The sequence below is a fragment of the Petaurus breviceps genome, unplaced genomic scaffold (assembly GCF_028583685.1).
Source record: "Petaurus breviceps papuanus isolate PSGF00001 unplaced genomic scaffold, PetGlider_PUasm1.0 685, whole genome shotgun sequence".
In the NCBI taxonomy this organism is placed as follows: domain Eukaryota; kingdom Metazoa; phylum Chordata; class Mammalia; order Diprotodontia; family Petauridae; genus Petaurus; species Petaurus breviceps.
The window spans coordinates 1924107-1935070 of NW_027186455.1; positions in this window are offsets into that span (position 1 = coordinate 1924107).

Genomic DNA, 10964 nt, shown 5'->3' on the forward strand with positions numbered 1-10964 from the left:
GCACATGCTGCTCACCACAGAGTGCGGGGAGTCTGTGCAGGCAGACCAGCCCCTTTTGGCTTTGGGGAGTAGGAGCACCAGGCAGATGTTGTTTATGTGGTTTCTGCAGGTTTGGGCCCCATTGGCAGTCATTTAAAAGAAGCTGTGACTGGAATCCAATGGTGGGGAAGATGAGGAAGAAAAGAAAGAGAGAAGGAAAGAAGGAATGAAAGAGAGTGGAAAAGAGGGAGGAGGGTAAATGAGAAAAAAGGAAGGTAGCATAAAAGGATACGAGTGTTTGCTGCCATGAATGAGTTGAAAACAGAGGTTGTCGGCTTTTTTCCTCCCTACTCTGGTGTTTTTAGTGCTGGTTTGCCTAAGTTCCCAATATAAGGGCAGAAGTTAGGAAGGAGAGGGAGATTAGTGAACCAGGTGATGAACTCCCTGAGAAAGGAGGGAGAATAACCTGAGACTCTGGTGCATTTAAAGGAAGAGAGGTTGCCAAGTGATGGAAATAAAGGAGGAATCTGGAAATGGCAGTGGGGAACAAGGAAGATTCCATCTCTGTTTCTAGGATCAACATGCTTATAGAGGGGTGGAATATTTGCATACTAGTGCTGAAGATATGTCCAGAGATGTATTATTGTCTGGGGGTAGTAAGTTTTTAGCAAGAATGAGTAAATAGGGGGCAGCTAGATGGCACAGTGAGTAAGAGCACTGGCCCCCGAGTCAGGAGGACCCGGGATCCATTCTGGCCTCAGATACTTAACACCCACACACACAAAAAACTGGCCGTGTAAACTTGAGCAAGTTACTTAACCCCAAATGCTTAAAAAAAAAAAGAATGAGTAAATATAAAGATTATGAAAGGAAGAGATCCAGGAAAATGAAATGGGAATCTCAGAAAGCACAATGGAAGGGGTTCATAGAGCTGGTCCAGGTCTGGGCAGGGTAAGGTCAAAGAGGATGAGGATGAGTGAATGGGTTTTCTTGTGTTAATAACTATCACTTTCCCATAAAAAAAGGAACACACGTAGGCCACAGTAGTAGTTGCATAGAAAAGCAACAAAGCTTTGGTAGGAGTGTGAAACCAGATGCTCCCAATATTCATGTGGGAAAATGAGAGAGACGCCATGTGGACCTGGAGGCAGAGGTGGAAGAGTGATGGAGGAGTTTCTGGTTGAAGTGAGGATGGAGCTTAAGGAAAGTGAGCATTGGTGGTGAAATAAGAGGAGTTTCTACAACAGACTGATTTGCTTTTTTGTTCAAGTTAGGAACTCTGGAAGCTGGGGAAAATGAAGTATAGAGACATCCTGGACCTTGCCTTTTACTGGTCTTTTAAGTCAGGTGGCCTGGCAGGACAGTTTTGGGTAGGGAGAGAAGTTAAATCCCACAACCTCAATCAAGATTTTTCTCAGCTTGTGGGAACTTTGATGTCAGTACAACAGTAATTCTAGAGAAACTGAACAGAACTTCAAGGGAAGATAGGCATCATTGGAACTGTGGGTTGTTTGACTCTTTAGCACCTGAAATTATTTTTCCACAATGTAGGGGAGCCCTGAGCTCCAGGATGACAATGAATTGAGTCTGGAGTAGATATATAAGTCCCTGGGTGCTCCTGAGAGGGGAAAGTTTTCTTTACTAGGTATACGCTTTGGCATGAATCCTTTCTGTATTTTATTGGTTTGTTTATTTGGAATACAGTTCTATATTGTACATTTTGTTAGTTCAGTGCTTGTAAGAGAACTGAAGGAAACTAAAATCAGCGAAATCTGGATTTTCCTAAGGGAAAACCTGAGTAGGGGCATGAACCAAAGATGTAATTATTGAGAACTCTTCAAGAGAAGAACTTGGGTCTTTATGAGGCCAGACCTCTTTTCTGTGGCAATATATCCATATGGGTGAAAAAAAAGAAGGACAGCAAGAAGAAACAAACTAAGGAAAGAAAGAAGTAAGGGGAAGATGGATGAATGAAGGGAAGAAAGAAAGATGGAGGAAGGAAAGGAAGAAGAGGATTGGGAGTCAGAATAGGTAGAAAAAAGAGGGAAAGGAGAAATAATATATCATGTTTATGCTGCACTTTATAACATGTTTGCTTCTTAACAAGGTAAGGGTAGGTTTGATAGGTAATTCAAAAATTATTATCTCAATTTTAGAGATGAAGAAAGAAAGGTAACATGATGTGCTCAAAGTTGCTTGGGAGCTGTTGGAGCAGAGCTTTGAGTTGGGGGAGGGAAAAGAAGGGGAAGAAGCTTTTAATTAAGTTGAGGAATGTTGGCTTGAATTCAGCAAGGGAAAATTTTAAGGGATTTAAGGCATTGAGTTTGTTCAACTAGAATGTCATCATGCCCTTAATTTACAATGGTTACAGTGGATATTTTAGCCAGTTTTCACTTAAATTGATGTCTCAAGGCTGATAATTAAACAAGTTACTTAGTGTTGTGTAGTGGACAAACTATTGAACTGGAAGCTAGTAAAGTTAATAACAAAAATATAACCTTCCATTTCCATCATACTTCACAGTTTACAATGCTTTTTCACAGTCATTATATCATGAGTCTCACAACAATCCTGTGAAGTGGACGGGGTAGGGATTATTATCCCTATTTTATAGACATAAGTAATTGAGGTTTAGTGAAGTTATGAGTGACTCAGGGTCACAGCTAATAAATGACAGAGTCCAGACTAGAATATGTCTTCTGATTCTCAATCTAGTTTTTTGTTACTGACTACATGTGTGAACATGGGTAAGCTCCTCCACCTATCTAGTACTCAGTTCCCACATCCGTAAAAATGAGGAGGTTGCATTTTATTATCTCTTAAGTTCCTTTCCAGCTGTTGAATCCTGTGATTCCACATTGCAACTCTCTGTTTTTCTCCATGTGGGTAGAGAGGGGGCACGGGAGAATTCCGTGAAAGGATCATGAAGATTGGAGATGTATATTTAAAGAGCTGTTTCATAGTGTAGAAGGCCCTTTAGAGATGCATTATCTGTCCTCTCCAAATCCCTCCCCCCATTTTCTCTCTTTCTGTCTCTGTCTGTCTCTGTCTCTCTGTCTCTGTCTGTCTCTGTCTCTCTGTCTCTCTCTTTCTTTCTCTCAGCTGATTTTTACAGTGGATAGAGTCCTGGGTTAAGAGTTGAGAGATCTGTGTTTTAGTCCTGACTTGGCCTCTAGAATAGCTAGGGAAGTCACTTGGCTCCTCTGGGACTCATTTTATAAAGCAAAGGGATTCAATTAGATGAGGTCTCTTGCTTCTGTAATGGACAATAACCATATAGCTGTTTATCTCCTCTACCCCGACTCCCACCCCCAGGCCTATGGCTGGTTTATTCTTCTAAGATTTTCACCACCAGAATATAGATTACCGGTGAGCCCAGGGACCAACAAAACTTTATCCAACTGTATTTTCCTAACTAAACAAACTTTCATTCAAGCATCAGAATCTGCTCTAGGGAGTTGTAACAAAAGGATCCTTAATTCTCTCTCTGTCTCTGCCTCTCTCTCTATCTCACTCTGTCTCTTTTTCTCTCTCTGCCTCCCTATGTGTCTACCAGTCTGTCTATCTGTTTGTCTCTGACAAAACAACTCAATGTTAAATCTATCACTTTCTCTTCTCCAGGGATGGTTCCCCCATCAATTCTTCCTACTATTTGCTATCCTAATAAATATACTCAGAGTAGCAAAAGCCTATGGATAATAGTTCCTAAAGACAAAGTGAAAAATTAAAGCATGGCAAATAGGACATGGGGGAAAGGTTAGGAGTTCCCATGAGGGAGCCAAAGGGAGAAAAGGAGATATAGAATGATTATAATCTTTCATTTGAACTCTGGAGTATATTCTCCAAGACACTGGTGAATACATATGTTCCTGTGTATCCCCCCTCCCAATCCTATACCCCATCAAAAGAAAAACAAAAGTCTTGTAATAGTAAGCATATTCAAACAAAATAAATATCTATATTGTCCATGTCCAAAAATGTGTATTTCATTCCACATATTCTTCTATAACTTCTGTGTTACCAAGTAGTGGTCACATTCATTAGCGTTGGTCCTCTAGAATCATGGTTGATTTTTTCATTGATCAGAGTTTTAATTCTTTCAGAATTATTTGTTTTTTATAATGTCAATATTACAAATTGTTCTCCTGGTCATGATTACTTCACTGAATCAGTTCTTTAAAACCATCTCTTTCATATAACTTGATAGTATTCTATTATAGTCAGATACAACAGTATTCTATTACAGTCAGGCATTTCAGTTGATGAATCCCTTAATTTCCAGTTCTTTGCCATCATAAAAAAAGAGCTTTTATAAATATTTTTGTATACAAAGAACTTGTTCCTCTTTCTTTTTATTTTATTTTTTAAAATAAATATTATATTTATTTTTAGTTTACAACATTCGTCTTCACAAGATTTTGAGTTACAAATTTTCTGCCCATCTTTCCCCTACCCACAACCCCAGAACAGTGATCCCACTGAATACCCCCTCCCCCAATCTGTGCTCTCCTATATCCTCCCCCAATCTGCATGCAACTTTCTAGTAGGGCAAGATGGATCTCCATACCCCAGTGCCTATAAAAATAATAATATAATTATTAATAATAATAATTTTAAAAATTTGATTTTAAAACTTTGAATTCCAAATTCTTTCCCTTCTTCCCTCTTCACCCACCCTTACTGGGAAAATAAGCAATTTAATAGAGGTTATGCATGAGTAGTTATGCATAACATTTTCATAGTGGATATATTGTGAAAGACTGACTATATTTCCCTCCATCCTATCCCACCCCCCACTTTGTTCTGTTTTCTCCTTTGACCCTGTCCTTTTTCAAAAGTGTTTGCTTCTAACTACCCTCTCCCCTAATAGGCCCTTCCTTCTATCATCCCCCCTTCTTATCCCCTTCCCTCCTACTTTCCTGTTGGGTAAGATACCCAATTGAGTGTGTATATTATTCCCTCCTTAAGCCAAATCCAATGAGAGTAAGGTTGACCCTTTTGCCTTCCTGTTCTTCCCCTCCATTGTAACAGTTTTCCCTTGCCTCTTTTTATATGAGATAATTTACCCCATTCTGCCTCTCCCTATCTCCTCTCATTATATTCCTATCTCACCTCTTAATTTAATTTTTAAATATCATCCCTTCCTATTCAATTGATCCTGTGCCCTCTGTCTATGTAAACCTGTACACATATATACACACACTCATGTATGTATTCATACACACATATACCCTCCTATATAGACATATATATATATATATGTATGTATACCTATATTTACATGTGTGTTCCCTTCAACTATCCTCATACTGAGAAAAGCTTTATAAGTTACAATTATCATTTTTCCATGTAGGAATGTAAATAGTTTAACTTTGATAAGTTCCTTATGATTTCTTTTCCCTGTTTACCTTCTCATGCTTCTCTTGCTTCTTGTATTTGAATGTCAAATTTTCTATTCAACTCTGTTTTTTTTTTCATCAAAAATGCTCTATTTCATTGAATGACCATATTTTCCCCTGAAACATGATACTCAGTTTTGCTGGGTAGATGATTCTTGGTTTTAATCCCAGTTCCTTTGACCTCTGGAATTTCCTATTCCAAACCCTTTGATCCCTTAATGTAGAAGCTGCTACATCTTGTGTTATCCTGATTGTGTTTCCACAATATTCAAATTGTTTCTTCTTGGCAGCTTGTAATATTTTCTCCTTGATCTGGGAATTCTGGAACCTGGCTATAATATTCCTGGGAGTTTTCTTTTTGGGATCTTTTTCAAGAGGTGATTGGTAAATTCTTTCAATTCCAATTTTGCCCTCTGGTTCTAAAATATCAGGGCAATTTTCCTTGAGAATTTCTTGGAGAATGATTTCTAGGTTCTTTTTTTGATCATGGCTTTCAGGTAGTCCAATAATTTTTAAATTCTCTCTCCTGGATCTATTTTCCAGGTCAGTGGTTTTCCCCATGAGATAATTCACATTGCTTTCTATTTTTTCATTTGTTTGGATCTGTTTAGTAGTATCTTGATTTCTCACAAAGTCATTAGCTTCCATTTGCTCCAATCTAATTCTGAAGGAATTATTCTCTTCAGTGAGATTTTGAAATTCTTTTTCCATCTGGCCAATTCAGCTTTTTAAGGCATTCTCCTCAGTGGCTTTTTGGGCCTCTTTTGCCATTTGAGTTAGTTTGTTTTTAAGGTGTTATTTTCTTTAATCAGGTTGTTGACTCTCTTTTCATGATTTTGTTGCATCATTCTCATTTCTCTTCCCAATTTTTTCTCCACTTCTCTTACTTGGTTTTCAAAATCCTTCTTAAGCTCCTCTATGGCCTGTAACCAATTCATATTTTTCTTGGAAGCCTTTGGTGCAGGAGTTCTGACTTTGTTGTCTTCCTCCCATTCCATACTTTGATCCTTTCTGTCCCCAAAAAAAGAATCTAAGGTTTGACTGCTGTACTTGCTTTGCTTCCTTTGCTTGCTCATGTTGCCACTCAATTACTTGACTTTTGAGCTTTTTGTCACAGTAGAACTCTGCTTCCAGAAAGGAGAGCTTTTTCCCAAATCATTGGGGTTTTCACAGGTGCTGGAGCAATTAGTTGGGTGCCTTCTCTGAAGCCTTCACCAGCTCTGGCACCTGGTCACACACCCCAGGACCTCCACCCAAGGCAGTGATCCAGATCTAACCAGGTTAAAGCAAGAGCAATTACCCCTCAGACTGGTCACTTGGTCCCCCTATAATCTGCAGGCCAGGAGCTCTGAAGCATCCACAGGAAGGTGGCTTCAAGTCCACAGCACCTCTGTTGCTTATTGCCTTCTAACCCCAGGGGCAAAGACTGGACTGTACTCCCAGACCCCGTGTTCCCACAAAGTCCACAGTGACCTTTTACTTTGCCTTTGGCATTTATGGGTTGATAATTCTGGAAACAGCCACAGCTGCTGGTGATCCACTCTCCCAAAATCTGCTCCAGCCAGGGCTGGTCGGGGCCTCTCTGAGGCCGAAACCATGGGCTCACACGGGGCTGGGCTTGGCTCCCAGTGCTTTGCGATGGACCCTTCCTGCTGGGTTGCCTTCAGTGGGAGATTTGTTTCTCTCTTTCACTTTGTGGGTTCTGTAGCTCTAAAGTTTGTTTAGAATCATATTTTATAGGTATTTGAGGTGGTTATGGGGGGGGGGAGCTCATGGAGTTTTCCTGCTCCTATGCCACCCCCTGTTCTTTCTTTTGTCTCTTTGGTATTGTAAGTCTAACAATCGTATCATTGGGTCAAATGACAGGCACAGTTTAGCAACTTTTGGGAAATTTTCCAAATTACTTTCCAAAATGGCTGGACCAATACACAACTCCATGAAAAATTTATTTTTATCAGTTTTTACCTTTGTCATTTTTGATTTCTTATTTTGATCCCTTGTTTTGTCATGAACACTTTCACTACCTGAAGGGTATTTTGTTCTTGTATTCTTTCATTTGTTTATGATGTAATCTTTTATATCTTGTATTCTTTTGGAGCTTATTTTGGTGTATTGATGTGATGTGTTAGACCAAATTTAATTTATGCTATATTTCTATCTAATTTTTCAAGTTGTTTTTCTCAAATAATGAGTCTTTTCTCCAATCTTTGGGCTTATCAAATACGAGGTTACTAGTGTGGCTTTCTTGAGTGTGTTATATACTTATACTGGATCACCTCCCTATTTTTTAACTGATACGAAATTATTTTAATGATTATAGTTTTTCATACTAGTTTGAGACTTGATACTGCTAGGTCCCTTTCCTTCCTACTTTTCTCATTATTTCCTTTGGAATTTTTGACCTTTTGTTCCTCCAGATATATTTTATTATTTTTTTTCTACTTCCATAAAATAGTCTTTTGGTAGTTTGATTGGTATGGCATTGAATAAGTAAGTTAACTTGGTAATATTGTCAGATGATTAATTATTTTCATTGTTTCCCCAATATTGAACCATGCTGGTTCAATTCCTGGTATAAATATAACTTGGTCATAATTAATACTTTTTTGATTTGTTGTAGTCTTTTTACTAGTATTTCATTTAAAATTTTTGTATCAATATTCATTAGTGATATTGATCTGTAGTTCTCTTTATTTGCTTTGTCCTTCCCTGGTTTAGGTATTAGTGCTATAGTTGTCTTCTATTTGATAGTATTTCCATTATAGAAAATATAGAATAATCTGTGTAACAAGGGTATCAATTATTCTTTAAACATTTGATAGAATTCACATAAATTTATCTGGGCCCAAGTTTTTCTTCCCTTGGGTAGTTCTTTTATGGTGTATTCAGTTGGTTTGGTTAAGATCTTTATTTTATGTTCTGCTAATTTGAGTATTTTATCTTTTTGTAGACAATCCTCTATTTTAAAAATATTCTCAGTTTGGGGAGAAATGACTGAAATAATTAAATGTGTTTGACTTGGAGAAGAGAAAATTTGGGTAGGATGTGATCTTAAGATATTTAAAGGGCTCTTAAGGAGAAGAAAGATTTGATGTGTAGAACCAACAAGCAGAATTTTCAGGGAGGAAGATTTTGACTCAAATATATGAAAAGACCTTGTAATCATGAGAGCTGATAAAAAAATGAGTGCCTTGATAATGAGTTACTTGTCATTGAAGGTGACCAAATAAAATCTCTACGATCTCTTATCAAGTACATTGCCACATTGGGCAAGAAATGAACTATGATTCTAGTTCAAGAACACAGAACTAGATCTTGTGGATGCTAAGGTCATAGAATGATGGTTATATAACTGGAAGGGCCATCTAGTCTAACTCTTTCATTTCAAAGATGAGGAAACTGTAGTCTTGGGAATTCGAAGGGCACAAGCAAAAGATTGAATCTAATTCACATAAATTCAGAACTTTGGTTTTGGATCATGGCTTAATAGTACCAAGCCTTCAGTCTTTGAATTAATGAATCTTCTTTAGTCAGTCAATAAACATCTTTTAAACCCCTATTATATTCCAGGCACTGTCTGCTTTTGTCCCTCCTTGTCTGCCCATACATCCTTTTCCCTCACTGTACATAGTATATGGTAATAGGATGGTGACCTGATACACCTATATTCACACTTTTCATCTTGGAAGCATCTTGGAAGATTAGGCTTTGTAATCTTCATCATCCTCTTTCCTCCCTCCCTCTCTTATTTCTAATTCCTTTCCTAAAATCTTTGTTCTCTCTTCAGTGCCTAGGGAAAAAAAATTATAATGTGCAAGAGCACAGATGGGTAGTATTTCAGAATGGTGAGCCTTGGAGTCAAGGAGACATGAGTTCAAAATCTGACTCTGACCATGTGAGCATGGGCAGGTCACTTCACCTCTCAGTGCCCTCAGACAGCTCTTTAAGATGGCAATTTGCTGATCTGGATCAAAAGAAGCATTCCCACAGCTTCCTAGAAGGAGTTCTCCACACTGATGAAATCATAGGTTGAGAGAGAGAAAGAGGGAGACACACACAGAGAAATAGAGATAGAGATAGAGACAGAGACAGAGAAAAAGGGGAAAATAGAGAGATGGATCACATCAGGAGTGGAGTCAGGACTTGGGTTGCTTCCAGTTCCACTGCTAAATATTTACTAAATATTGCACATCTGAGACTCAGTTTTCTCACCTGTAAAATGAAGGGGTTGGACTGGATAATATTCAAGATTTCTTCCAACTCTAAATGCTATGCTTCCATAATCCTTTGATAAATAGAAATACTTCAATGCTTCAGGGATCTAGAATTTTCTAGATGTGAATCTTCTCCCCAATTTATACACTAGGTTTTCCCATGTGATTGTGGCTAAAAAACATGTGTCTCATCTGGTTGATGGCCACTCTCTAGTGGTCCTCAAGAGACAGAAGCACATTATATTGCTGAACCTAGAATTAAAGCCTTTTCAGCTTGGTAGAACCTATCAAAGCTTTTATTCCACTGACAAAATTTTGGAGGAGCAAGGTTATCTGTGTACCATGGTGGATCATCAACAAAGATCTTGTGCAGTGCTTGAAAGAAAGCAGCTACCATTTTAAAAGAAGAGATGAATCATAGTTGACAGAATGCTTTCCTCATAACATCCCTGTGATGTACTTAGTATTAAGGATCATTATACCATTTAATACTCAAGCGATTTGTCCAGAGTCACTTTGTAATATTGATGTGACACTGGGCAAGTCACTCAAACTCACAGTGCTCACGACTACTTTCTAAGACAGGGGTGGGGAAGCTATGGCCTCAAGACCACATGTGGACCTCTAGGTCCTCAAGTGTGGCCCTTTGACTGAATCAAACTTTACAGAAAAAATCCCCCCAATAAAAGGATTTTTTCTATAAAACTTGGACTTAGTCAAAAGGCCACACCCAAGGACCTTAAAGGTCACATGTGGCCTTGAGGCCCCAGGTTCCCAAGACTAAAAGTTGTAGAGAAGATTCTGACCCACTTGGTAGAGGAAGTTTCCCTATCTGGGAAATCTCCTTATTTTTCAGGGAAGAAAACAGCAGAAAAAGGTAAAAAGAGTTGCCTAAGGTCACAACAGGAGTAAGCAGTAGTTTAGTAATTTTTCAGTCATGTCCACCTTTTCATGACTGCATTTGGGGTTTTCTTGGCAAAGATACTGTAATGGATCACCATTTCCTTCTCTAGCTCATTTTACAGATGAGGGAAATGAGGCAAACAGGGTTAAATGACTTGCCCAGGGTCACATAGCTAGTTATTGTCTGAGACTGGATTTGAACTCATGAATATGAGTCTTCCTGACTTAACACCTGGAGATCTATCCATTGTATCATCTAGTTGCCTTTAGTAAGCAGCAACCATACTCAAATCCAGGTTTCTTGAATTTCCAACTGTACTCCCTATGGAAAACATTGAAGAGGATAAGTCTCTGATAGAGAGAAGTCTCTGATAGGATGGATGGGTGGATGGATGGATGGATGGATGGATAGATAGATAGATGATAGATAGATAGATAGATAGATAGATAGATAGATAGATAGATAGAT